At 42.1% G+C, this 13,015-nt stretch overlaps 1 protein-coding gene across 1 annotated transcript in view; it reads right to left on the bottom strand.

Moving 5' to 3' along the window:
• The window catches only part of LOC104993123, a 137,788-nt gene that overhangs the window by 113,975 nt on the left and 10,798 nt on the right, over window positions 1-13,015 (bottom strand). The gene's annotated exons all lie outside the window — the stretch shown is intronic.

Genomic DNA, 13,015 nt, shown 5'->3' on the forward strand with positions numbered 1-13,015 from the left:
CCAGGCTCCCCCGTCCCTGGGATTCTCCAGACAAGAACACTGGAGTGGGTTGCCATTTCCTTCTCCAATGCATGAAACTGAAAAGTGAAAATGAAGTCGCTCAGTAGTGTCCAACTCCTAGCGACACCATGGACTGCAGCCTACCAGGCTTCTCTGTCCGTGGGATTTGCCAGGCAAGAGTACTGAAGTGGGGTGCCATTGCCTTCTCCGCATGGTCTCAGAGTCTGACTCAAATGAAGTGACTTACCACCTATGCAGAGACATTGCAAAAATTGTTTTCAGATTGTGTTCAAATGCAGGAGGCTAAGAAACCAATATTGATAAAATAACTTCCCTTTAAAATTCAATAAAATTCTTTTCAAAACATGAATTTAAGGAGATTTAAAATCTTAAATTCATTTAGATGATATTGCTGCTGCTGCTTCTAAGTCGCTTCAGTCGTGTCCGACTCTGTGCGACCCCATAGACAGCAGCCTACCAGGCTCCCCGTCCCTGGGATTCTCCAGGCAAGAACACTGGAGTGGGTTGCCATTGCCTTCTCCAATGCATGAAAGTGAAAAGTGAAAGTGAAGCCGCTCAGTCATGTCAGACTCTTCGTGACCCCATGGACTGCACGCTATCAGGCTCCACTGCCCATGGGATTTTCCAGGCAAGAGTACTGGAGTGGGGTGCCATTGCCTTCTCAGTTAGATGATATTAAGTACTTGCTTTTTTTCTGACCCAAGTGTTTTAATGACTGTTTATTTTTAGCTCACAGCTGAGCCTTGCTTCATTAAACTTAAGATATCCCAGCTGTGAGAGGTATCACTTGCTCTCGAAGCGATTCCTTAATCAAATTACCACACAGCTCGCATAGGATTGCTGCTCTTACCAGTGCTGTGATGAGTGGCTGGACTCAGGAGGTCAGGAAGTCTCCTGTGAGGAAACCGCACTGTGAGGTGTGCAGCTGAGGAGGGAGAACGGGGAAGACAAGGTGTCTTTGGGGTTAAAGGGAACAGCATGTGCAAAGGGTCTGTGGTGAGAGGGAAGATGGCAAGTGCAAGGGAAAGAAGCTTTTGAGGACAGGACCAAGAAAGCGAGAAGAAAGGGGCGTCCAGATGGGGCTGGAGAGGTAGGGGTGACTCAGATCTACCTGTCAGCCATGTTGCTGATGAGTATAATTTACCCTAAGATCAGTGGGAGAACGTAGGTTGGAGACGGTGGTGGGGGTGGCAGGGGCCCAGTACAGAGTCTGACCTGAGTAAGGCGAGCCGTGCATTCTGGAATCGAAAGGCTGCGGGCAAAGAAGTGGGGGGGATGCAGAGGTGCATCAGTTAAGAAGTTCTTGCCAGGTATGTGAGAGGACAGACTGCTGTGGAATAGAGAAATAGTGGTAGAGAAGGAAAAGAGTGGATGGGAACATTCAGGAGGCAAAATCACCAGGATTTTATATTATCTCTGCTGCTGCTAAGTCGCTTCAGTCGTGTCCGACTCTGTGCGACCCCATAGACGGCAGCCCACCAGGCTCCCCCGTCCCTGGGATTCTCCAGGCAAGAACACTGGAGTGGGTTGCCATTTCCTTCTCCAATGCATGAAAGTGAAAAGTGAAGGTGAAGTCGATCAGTCGTGTCCGACTCTTCTCGACCCCATGGACTGCAGCCTAGCAGGCTCCTCTGGCCATGGGATTTTCCAGGCAAGAGCACTGGAGTGGGTTGCCATTGCCTTCTCCGATGTTATCTCTACTAGGCACAAATACTGGTGCATCTCACAGAAGAATAGAAAGGCCATTGGTCAGACCTCATTAGTGTGTGTGCAATAGTCTCTGGCTAGCAGCTGGAGGGCATTTGTGAAAATCAGTGACATCAGACTAATTTTCCTAGTTCTCATCTGAGTCTAGAAACCGAATCTGAAGCACAGGGCTAAGTGCGTCCTCAGTGTCCAAGAAATAGAGCAAAGCACACTGACTCAGACGCGAAGAAGTCAGACCCCTGAGTTTGGTCTCCCATGGAGAATAACCACAATGCCAAACACCATACTTTATCCCTTCTTCTCTCTGAACTCTCAAGTCATCTCCTAAGGAATGGTGGTTGGTTAGCCTTTCACCTTTCATATTTTTTAAATCAATTTAGTGTTACCTGGGACAAGGCAATGGCATCCCACTCCAGTACTCTTGCCTGGAAAATCCCATGGATGGAGGAGCCTGGTGGGCTGCAGTCCATGGGGTAGCTAAGAGTCAGACACGACTGAGCGACTTCACTTTCACTTTTCACTTTCATGCATTGGAGAAGGAAATGGCAACCCACTCCAGTGTTCTTGCCTGGAGAATCCCAAGGATGGGGGAGCCTGGTGGGCTGCCGTTTATGGGGTTACACAGAGTCGGACACGACTGAAGCAACTTAGCAGCAGCAGCAGCAGTGTTACCTGGATCCAGGGAAGTGAAATATACTTGTATTTTAAAACAAACGTGTGTGTATCTGTGTGTGTTTGTGGTGTGTGTGTGTGTGCTCAGTCGTGTCCAACTCTTTGAGACCCCTGGACTTAGCCAGCCAGGCTCCTCTGTCCATGGGATTTCCCAGGCAAGAATCCTGGAGTGGGTTGACATTTTCTCCTGTGGGGGATCTTCCTGACCCAGGGATCAAAACTGTGTCTCCTGCCTCTCCTGTATTGGTAGGCAAATTCTTTACCATTGCACCACCTGGGAAATCTTAGCATATAGAAATTAGCAAAGAAAACGTTGAGAACTTTAAATTCACTGCCAATATAATCTCTGTCTTTGTGACTTAACTATGTTAAATAATTTGAAGGCAGACACATTTTTACTTTATTTTTTAAATACATTTATATTAGGGAATGTTTCAGCCAACAAAATTAAAATTAACATCACCATCTTCCACATCCATTTTCGTTATAACGTACACGTTTTCTCTCTGTCTCTCTCTGTCTCTCTCTATGTCTCTCTCTGTCTTCTGGTTGGAAATACACTTTCTGGTGCTTCTAGCTGCTGTGAAAACTCAGAAAAAATATATCTGTTGTTCAGTCACTCAGTTATGTCAGACTCCTTGTGACCCCATGGATTGAAGCACGTCAGGCCTCCCTGTCCATCACCAACTCCCGGGACTCACTCAAACTAATGTCCATTGAGTCAGTGATGCCATCCAGCCATCTCATCCTCTGTCATCCCCTTCTCCTGCCTTCCATCTTTCCCAGCATCAGGGTTTTTTCTAATGAGTCAGCTCTTTGCTTCAGGCGGCCAAAGTACTGGAGTTTCAACTTCAGCATCAGTCCTTCCAATGACTATTCAGGATTGAATTCCTTTAGGATGGACTGGTTGGATCTCCCTGTATACCTGTATTTGCTTAGAGAGCACTAAGAAATGGCAAATTACTCAATTTCAAAGCTTCCAACAATCAACTGTACAACAAAGCTCTTTAAGTATCATTTAAATAACATATAACTCTGCAAGACAGAGAAAGACTAATGGCATTTTTGACAGGTTCAGTCAAGTTTCTGTCATCCTCTTTGCTTTTTTTCTTCAATTCGAACATGGTTGGAACCTGTATGCTACTTAGTTGGTTGAAAGAAGATATGCCATTGATGCTGTTAAATAATACACACCACTGGCTGTTAATTGCTTCTGAAAACCACTATCGGGTTCTTTTGAAAAACACCCTTATGTGTGTTTACCTTTCATTAGGTAACGGTTATCAAAATCATTGTGTCCTTGTGCTTCATCACGAGTTTCTCTACTTGGTTAGGAAAATCCTTGGGGTGAGATTTTTTTTTTAAGGTACTATGGCTTTAATCATGAATATACACTAGATATGTTTGCTCTTCAGATTCAATATTTATCTTACATCCTCTACACATAGTGGCCAGTTTAATGTTACACTTTACTGTGTTAGCTGGTGGCTCAGATGGTAAAGAATCCGCCTGCAATTAGAGAGACCTGGGTTTGATCCCTGGGTTGGGAAGATCCCTGGAGAAGGAAATGGCAACCCACTCCAGTATTCTGGTCTGGAGAATTCATGGACGATATGGTCCATGTGGGTCACCAAGAGTTGGACACGATGCCATCACTTCATGGGAAATAGATGGGGAAACAGTGGAAACAGTGTCAGACTTTATTTTTGGGGCTCCAAAATCACTGCAAATGCTGACTGCAGCCATGAAATTAAAAGACACTTACTCCTTGGAAGAAAAGTTATGACCAAACTAGACAGCATATTCAAGAGCAGAGACATTACTTTGCCAACAAAGGTCCATCTAGTTAAGGCTATGGTTTTTCCAGTGGTCATGTATGGATGTGAGAGTTGGACTGTGAAGAAAGCTAAGAGCTGAAGAATTGATGCTTTTGAAATGTGGTGTTGGAGAAGACTCTTGAGAGTCCCTTGGACTGCAAGGAGATCCAACCAGTCCATTCTAAAGGAGATCAGCCCTGGGATTTCTTTGGAGGGAATGATGCTAAAGCTGAAACTCCAGTACTTTGGCCACCTCATGCGAAGAGTTGACTCATTGGAAAAGACTCTGATGCTGGGAGGGATTGGGGGCAAGAGGAGAAGGGGACGACAGAGGATGAGATGGATGGATGGCATCACCGACTCGATGGACGTGAGTCTGAATGAACTCCGGGAGTTGTTGATGGACAGGGAGGCCCGGCGTACTGCGATTCATGGGGTCAAAAGAGTCGGATACAACTGAGTGACTGAACCGAACTGAACTTAATGACCTTCACTTCACTTTACTGTGTAGGAGGGCAAAGCACAGTCATGCTGTAGCTGTGTCATCAGGCTCACAGATCAGCTCTAAGGACAATTTCATTTGAGAACTAATGGAGCAAAAAATAGGAAATAAAGCTTTGGCTCTCTCGGTGAAAATAGAAAATGATACTTCAATTTCATTCCACTTTTTAGGGTGAGGAGAAAAAGAAAATGGTCAATAAACTTTGTATCAGACAATAATCACAGAATAATTTTACTTGTAATGCGTATTTTCAAAAATTTGACTGCATTCCCCATCCTGATGTGCTTTTGCAGATATTCAGGAACATGGCAACTGTTGGAAAAACAGAAAAGAAGGAGGAATGTTTGTTATTTTATAGTGATATAATAGTGTCTTTGGAGAAGGAAATAGCAACCCACTCCAGTGTTCTTGCCTGGAGAATCCCATGGACAGAGGAGACAGGTGGGCTACAGTCTATGGGGTCGCAAAGTGCCGGACACAACTGAGCAACTCATCAACAACAGTAGTGCCTTAGAAAGCAAATGAGATGAGAATCCAGGAAGGCGAATATCCACACTCACTGTTAAAGGCTTTGTAATTACGTTCATCTGTTGTCCTGAAATAAGTCTGGGATTGGAAGAAGTAACATGCCCCCTTCTAAGCACTTTGTATGTTTTATCTTATTTAATCCTCACAACAAGTTTGTTAGAAGGATCCCATCGTTAGCTTCACTTGCAGGTAAAGAATCAGGGTACAGAAACAGCGAGTTACAGGGTTTGTTTACATCTGATCCCAGACAAAAAGGTGGTAAAAGGAATGTTCTCGATTTATTGAACCAGGGGCTTGTAAATACGTTGTGAAATATATGCAGGTTGTGGCAAAGCATCATGCAGACTTCAGTATTTTGTAAAAGGCTCTCAAGTATCATGTAAATCAATCCATGCTGGTTTTGTCATACTTACACATGAGTGTCTGAATCGTGTTTCCCTAAATAGGATTACACTTAAGACTAGAAGCCCCGGGCTTTGTATTTCAAATCACTCTAGACTTCAGTGAAGAAACATTCAAAAGAGACAGCATACAAGTTAATCTTCAAATTTGCCCCTGTTCATTCTCAAGGGAAATTAAATTATCTTCCAAAATCTGGATGAAGGATAACATATCATAGCAGTAACACAGATGTGGTCAGGATAGACAGTCCTGAGTCACAAAAGTTTAAACAACTAAGCTTTATTCTTAGAAAGCATGACTGTGAGCAACTTGAAATCTGTACTAAAATCCTTGGCTCAGTTTGCTACGAAACAATTAAAACCAAAAGTCCTTTAAATAGTGGAGTGCTGTTTTTCTGTGCCGTGAACTCACAACACGAACTGTATGTTGTGGATACGGTTGTATCTGCCCTTGCATCTTCTTTCTGATCCATCCTGTTAACAAGTAGCTCCAGATATTTTCATTGTAATAAAATCTGTCTATAGCTAAATTCAAATAAGCAAATTCAATAAAGTAGAGGCATGTACTGAATCCAAATTATTTTTCTTCTTTTTATTGGGGAATAGTTGCTTTGCAGCGTTTAGTTTCTGCTGCACAATAAGGCGGATCAGCCAAATGTATACATATATCCCCTCCCTTTTCCCCGCCCCGCCCCGCCCTCGCCCCGCCCCGCCCCGCCCTCACTTAGGTCATCACAGAGCGCCGAGCTGAGCTCCCTGGGCTGCACAGCAGGTTCCCACCAGCTGTCTGTTTCACACATGGTGGTGAACATATGTCAATCCCAACCTCCCGATTCACCCCACACCCTGTATTCCACAAGTCTGTTCTCTACTCGTGCATCTATAGTCCTGCCCTGCAAATAGGCTCCCCTGTACCATTTTTCTAGATTCTCCATATATGTGTTAATATACGATATTTTTCTCTTTCTGACTTATGGGCTTCCCTTGTGGCTCAGATGGTAAAGAATCAGCCTGCAATGCAGGAGACCTGGGTTTGATCCCTGGGTTGGGAAGATCCCCTGGAGAAGGGAAAGGCTACCCACTCCAGTATTCTGCCCTGGGGAATTCCAGGGACTATATTTAGTCCATGGGATTGTAAAGGGTCAGACCTGACTGAGCAGCTTTCACGTTCACTCTGTGTGACAGACTCTAGGTCTATCCATGTCTCCACAAATGGCCCAATATTGTCTCAATATCTCTGAGTAATCTCCACTGTATATATGTACCATATCTCTATCCGTTTATTTCTCATCCTAACTACTGATATATCTCTTCACAAAGATAGACTGCTCTCTAATCTAAAAAAGGACTGGTTATATGATCTGCTTTAACCTCTTTAGTGAAGTATAGACTGACCCTGTTGTCACAATCCCACAGTCAGAATGTAAAGTATGTCTTCTGTTTTCTTTTGTAGTCTTGTGCTAAACACTGCCTATCTAATTAAGTTCCTTTCAATCCACATATTAATTTTAGGTAGATTTTTGAGAGATTTTAAAATCTCTCATTGTGCCGCTCACTCGTCTACCAGTGAGGTGCACACATACACATGATTTGGGAAATGGTAAAAAACAAAAACAATTCCTTTTGAGTCTTTAGCTTGAGAGTCTTCAAACACCATTATCCTTTATGGATACACCTAGAAAACTTAGGAAAGTAATTGATGTAATTTTATTTCCTCAAATAATTTTAATTTTAAGGAGCTTTATTTTCAGCCTGTGTTTTAGGGTTAATCTAATCTTGTCCTTTCTCATTTCAGATTTTGAGTATTCTTAAATATGGAAAGCAATTAATCACAATGCAAAAGGAAATCCTTAACTTTTTGAGAAGCAACACCTAGTCTTATGACTTCTGAAATCAGCTGTTCATACCTGTACTCCTAGGGAAAGGGCATTTTTTGTGCCCTTTTGCAAGAAAAATAGAAACAGCAAAGATAGAATGTATAGCATCAATAAATAGTCATAGCAAAGTACTTTTCCCTTGATCGTTCATCTAAAAAGTTTTAGTTTGATGAATATTCTCAGTCTCTCAGTTGTGTCCAGTTCTCTGCGACTAGTTTTATGAATACTCCCTTTCTCTAATGTGCTTAGTCGAGTAGTCGTGTCTGACTCTTTGTGACCCCGTGGAGTGCAGCCTGGCAGACTCCTCTATGGAATTTTCCAGGCAAGGATACTGGAGTGGGTTGCCATTTCCTCCAGTCTTCTGAGTCAGGGATTGGACCACATCTCCTGCACTGGCAGGCAAATTTTTTATCATTGAGCCACCTGGGATACTATAAGATAAATCCTTTTATTCAAGTATTTTAAAATTTGATCTTTTTTCCCCTTATCATTATTTTTATTAGTGTTTCTCATTTTCAAGTCAAAACACCAAGTTCATAAAATAAGAAAGAATAGTAATTAAAAACCATGGAAAAGTCAGTGAATACTTGGTATAGGGTAAATTTATTAAACTGGCCAGTTTTCATAATTTCATATCATTATTGAACATGTCTTTGATCAGAAGTATCGCCCAGAGGCTCACAGAGCAGACACTGGAGCCAGATTGCTTGGCTTTGCATCTGGCAAGTTCTGTGACAGGAGGCAAGTTCTTTAATCTCTCTAAGCTTCAGTTTGTCCTTCATAAAATGGTATAAACAATAGCATATCTCACAGGATCTCTTTGAGGATTAAAGTAGCTGATTTATTAAAGAACAATGTCTGGCACATAGCAAATGCTCTGTAAATGTTTACTATGATTATCATGGTCAAAACTGAATAAGATACTTCATAGTGTAGGGGTTCAGAATGAGCCCTCCCAAAAAGTCTTGTCACTTTTACAGGAGGATTATTTTGAGCTGGGCTTCCCTTGTGGCTCAGCTGGTAAAGAATCCATCTGCAATGCGGAAGACCTGAGTTTGATCCCTGGGTCTGGAAGATCCTCTGGAGAAGGGAAAGGCTACCCACTCCGGTATTCTGGCCTGGAGAATTCCATGGAATGTATAGTCCCTGGGGTCGCAAAGAGTCGGAAACAACAGAGCAACTTTCACTTCACTTTCACGTTTTGAGCTAAAGGCAATTGATAGCCTGCAGCTTTATAAAAACTACTGCTCCTCCCTGACCTACCTAGAGGAATTTAAATTGGTTATTTTTCCCAGAAAAAGAGTTGTAATTGGAGTTGAATTTCACCTAAGTGCCTGTGTCTGTAAGGCTGGCATGTGGGAGTGCTCAGTCACTCAGTCGTGTCCCACTCTTTGCGACCCTAGGGCCTGCAGCCCGCCAAGCTCCTCTGACTGTGGGACTTCCCAGGCAGGAGTACTGGAGTTGCCATTTCCTACTCTGGGGGATCTTCCCGACCCAGGGCTGTAAGGCTCAACACACATCTAGTTACCAAACATCAACTCTTCTCACCATCCTGTGAGTGACCCCTCTGTCCTTGGGAGCCCCCATTCCTTAGCTCAGGATGGCATAAACACTTCATTTTAGCTTTCTGTCTCTGGATCTCTCATAAAATTGGGGTTCCCATTTATGCAAAATCAAGTTTTATTTTCTCCTGTTAATCCATCTCATGTCAGTTTAATTCTTGAATCAGTCGGACAAAACCTAGGTAGAGGAGCATTTTCTTCTTCTCCAACAATGGTGACTATAATGAAGATGTCAGACAGATGGTAGCCACGATTTTGTACACGAGGAAAATTCACACTCTGTGAAGGTTGTCTGCAATGGGAAATAATAAGGAAAGCTGTGACTTAGGTTATGATATGCCCGTCTGCAATATTCTCTAAACAGTCAGCCAGTAATTAACTCATTGTCATTCGTCCACACATACTTAATTCAGTGTGTCTTTAAGAAAAAGACTTCGCTGGTGGCTCAGACAGTAAGGAATCTACCTGCAATGTGGGAGACCCTGGTTCCATCGCTGGGTCAGGAAGATCCCCTGGAAAAGGGAATGGCTACCCACTCCAGTATTTTTGCCTGGAGAATTCCATGGACAGAGGAGCCTGGTGGTCTAAGGTCCATGGGGTCTCAAAGAGTCGGACATGACTGACTCACACTACCACCATGAAAACACTGAAGAAATAACATGCTACATACACAAACACCCACAGTGAAGAGAATTTGCAAGTCTTGGAAAGGTTGGTTTGGACATGTCAGCTAAAGCTCGAGTTAGGCCTTGTGTGAAGTGTAGGACTTGGATTGTGGAAGAAATGAAAAGTCTCTACCGGCAGAGAAATAATTCTTAATGCAAGGTGATGAAATCACATTGCTAGTTTCATGTGCTTTTATCAGACTTTATGAGGACAGGACCACACCCATCTTGCTAAACAAGATATCCTTAATGCTAACCATGGTGACAAGCATGATAGGTATTTAATAAATATTTATTAAATGAATGCATGAGAATGAGCAATACATTTAGGGTACAGACCATTAATAAGACAGGCAGGAAAGTTCCTTTTGTAAGTTGATCCTTGGACAAAACGGATGAGGGCTAGAGAAAGGAGCTGTAATTCCAGTGAGAAAAACGTACCTAACTGCTTTATCCTTGTATTTAAGAATATTATTTACTTTCAGTTGCTTCAAGTGTTATATCATAATTCCTGTCAACTCTCCCCTTCTCCTGAACATTAAAAGAAATTAAATTTGAAATCAATCAAAGCTGAGTGCTAAAGAATTGATGCTTTTGAACTGTGGTGTTGGAGAAGACTCTTGAGAGTCCCTTTGACTGCAAGGAGATCCAACCAGTTCATCCTAATGGAGTTCAGTCCTGGGTGTTCATTGGTAGGACTGATGTTGAAGCTGAAACTCCAATACTTTGGCCACCTGATGCGAAGAGCTGACTCATTGGAAAAGACCTGATGCTGGGAAAGATCGAAAGCGAGAAGGGAAGGGGGTGACAGAGGATGAGATGGTTGGATGGCATCACCAACATGTGCGATGTCAATAGACATGGGTTTGGGTGAACTCAGGGAGTTGGTGATGGACACGGAGGCCTGGTGTGCGGCAGTCCATGGGGTCGCAAAGAATGGAACACGACTGAGTGACTGATCTGAACTGAACCGAACTGAATCAGAGCGAGTTCCCTATCCAATATACTTTGAATTAATTTCCTATTATATAAAGAATATAAAACTTTGGAAAACATTTTTGTTTTTTAATTCAGTTTTTATTTCTATCAATTTTATACATACCCACACTCACACACATAGAGTCAACTTTTTGCCTACTTTTTTTCCCCACAAGCTGTGAAAAAATAGAGCAATTCCTTGAAGGTAATCAACATTGTCGCTTTTTTTTTTTTGCTATCCAAAAACAAAAATTTTCAATGTTTTTTAGCTGATTATTTGGAGATTTACCACTGTTTCATCTAATAAATGCTGACGTTCTTTCTTCTTAAATTTTCATATTGGTTCTTATTTATGGACTCACTCCCCCTATGAAATATAAGGATTGGCTCTTGTTCATTTCCTCCACTAATCCTTTCCACAATAGATGCCCTTTTCCCAGGTATTGAATATCATACGGCAATTTTTATTAGATCAGCATTCAGTATGTGTCTTATTATGACTATAATGCTAAACTACGAGCATTTTTTATTTCTCGTGGAACTCAACACCTCATCTCATGAATAATTATGTATTTATTTTTTTGTTTTGTATTCTGTGCATGTGTGTACATGCTGTCAATTCAGTCATGTCTGACTTTTGCGACCCTATGAACTGTAGCCCATCAGGCTCCTCTGTCCCTGGGATTCTTCAGGCAACAATATTGGAGTGGGATGCCATGCTCTTCTCCAGATATTCTGTGTGAAGTGAAGTGAAGTGAAGTCACTCAGTCATGTCCAACTCTTAGCGACCCCCTGGACTGTGTGTAGCCTATCAGGCTCCTCTGTCCATGGGATTTTCCAGGCAAGAGTACTGGAGTGGGGTGCCATCGCCTTCTCTGATTAACTTGTATAGTTCAACACATTAACTATATAGAGAAGGAAAATCACCTATCTCAATAGATGCATAATTGCCTTTATTAAAATATAACATTTACTCATAATAAAAATCATTAGCAAACTAAAAAGAAAGAAGACTTCCTTAATCTGATAAAGGACATCTATAAAAATCTTACAGCAAAATTAATGGTGAGATCAGATATGATACAGGAAGGCCTGTTACCCAAAACTGCACTAAAAGTCTTACCCAGTGCAATGAGACAACAGAAAGAAAGAAAAGAGGTGAAGAGTACAAAAGAAGAAATTAAACTTGTTATTCACAAATGACACATTTGGGTAGGTAGAAAACCCAAATGAATCTACCTATAGGCCATTAGAAATAGTAAAGAGATATAACAGTGTTGCTGGGTATAAGATCTCTATATAAAACCATTGTATTTTTATATAACAACATTAATGAAACATTAAAAATTTTACAGGTACAAATGCAAAAACATTCTATCAGATACCTATGAATTATAGATATGTTAAACCTCTACGGAGGAGACAGTAAAACATGATAGAGAAATTAAAGAGGATAGAACAAATAGAGGTGTATACCGTGTTCATGTATTAGAAGTTTCAATAATATGAAGGCTTTATTTCTCCCAAATTCATGAACTCGACGCAGTCGCATTAAAAAATCTCTTCCAGCTCTTGTACCATTGACTGGCTAGCTGGGTAAACATGGGCGAGTTAACGCCTGTGTCTCAGTTTCCTCATCAGTTAAGTGAGCCAGTAATTGAATCTACCTCATAGGTTGAATGGAGAAGGCAATGGCACCCCACTCCAGTACTCTAGCCTGGAAAATCCCATGGACGGAGGAGCCTGGTAGGCTGCAGTCCATGGGGTCACTAAGAGTTGGACACGACTGAGCGACTTCACTTTGACTTTTCACTTTCATGCATTGGAGAAGGAAATGGCAACCCACTCCAGTGTTCTTGCCTGGAGAATCCCAGGGACGGGGGAGCCTGGTGGGCTGCCGTCTATGGGGTCACACAGAGTCGGACACGACTAAAGTGACTTAGCAGCACAGGTTGAAACAAAGTTTTCAGGGAATGGATGTGGGGGCCTTATGGTTTTGTAAAATTACAAAAGTAAGATATTTAAAGCACCACAGATAACCAAAGCTACAAGTAAACATGGAATCTGAAACACTTCAGTTATTATCCATGACAATTCCTTTTTCATAAAAATATGCCTAGAAATCTAAAGTTTTTAAATAAGAATTTCTTTGGTGAACATCAATAAGGGGATTTTAGATGGGGGAAACAGCTGCTCTCCAGTCTAGGGAAGTTAGATAAAATGACTCTGCCACCCACGAAGTCCCATCTCTTTAGTGAGAGGATGGCTCTCCCTTCCCCAGTGCA

The sequence above is a fragment of the Bison bison genome, unplaced genomic scaffold, assembly GCF_000754665.1.
Source record: "Bison bison bison isolate TAMUID 2011002044 unplaced genomic scaffold, Bison_UMD1.0 scf7180017864233, whole genome shotgun sequence".
In the NCBI taxonomy this organism is placed as follows: domain Eukaryota; kingdom Metazoa; phylum Chordata; class Mammalia; order Artiodactyla; family Bovidae; genus Bison; species Bison bison.